Source organism: Brassica oleracea, chromosome C2 (genome assembly GCF_000695525.1).
Source record: "Brassica oleracea var. oleracea cultivar TO1000 chromosome C2, BOL, whole genome shotgun sequence".
Classification (NCBI taxonomy): domain Eukaryota; kingdom Viridiplantae; phylum Streptophyta; class Magnoliopsida; order Brassicales; family Brassicaceae; genus Brassica; species Brassica oleracea.
This window is the reverse complement of record NC_027749.1, coordinates 43292149-43292731: the sequence shown is the minus strand read 5'-3', so window position 1 is coordinate 43292731 and position 583 is coordinate 43292149.

Sequence of the window (583 nt, the reverse complement as noted above, 5' to 3'; positions counted from 1 at the left end):
TTGTGGAGAGAAAGTGAGAGATATGTTGTGTTTAGTTCACAAGAATGGAAAAAAAAGAAGGGTAAATCGATTTTGGGAGCATTAAGAGCTTCAAATTGGTTGTTCATGGTGGTTGTGGTATTGATGACAATGGCAATCTTGTAATTACTTGAAGATGATGAGGGTGAGAGAGTAAAGATGTCATTTTCGAAAGAAAAAAAAAAATTTGATGTCATTTTCATAAATTATATGAACTTGTGGGGTGAATAGGTCAAAACCAATTTTCAAAAAAAAAAGTAGGTTAGTTTTGTGTTTGACTTTGAGTTCTAGGTCAATTTTGCAAAATGTCATTTACTCAATTAGTTAAGAGATTTTAAACCATATTTTCATAGTTCCAAAAGTACAGCTCCCAGCCAGTAGCATATTAATTATATCTTCAATTCTAAATACATGGTACTGAATGTTTTTGAGAATTTAAGTTAGGAGCGGTTTTCTACAAAGCAACTCCGAATATATTCTTGAGCCTCTGTCGCAAGGACCGGTTGTCCATGCATGTTACCGCTAAAAGATATGCTTGGTTGGTTTTAGCAAAACATTATGGGCT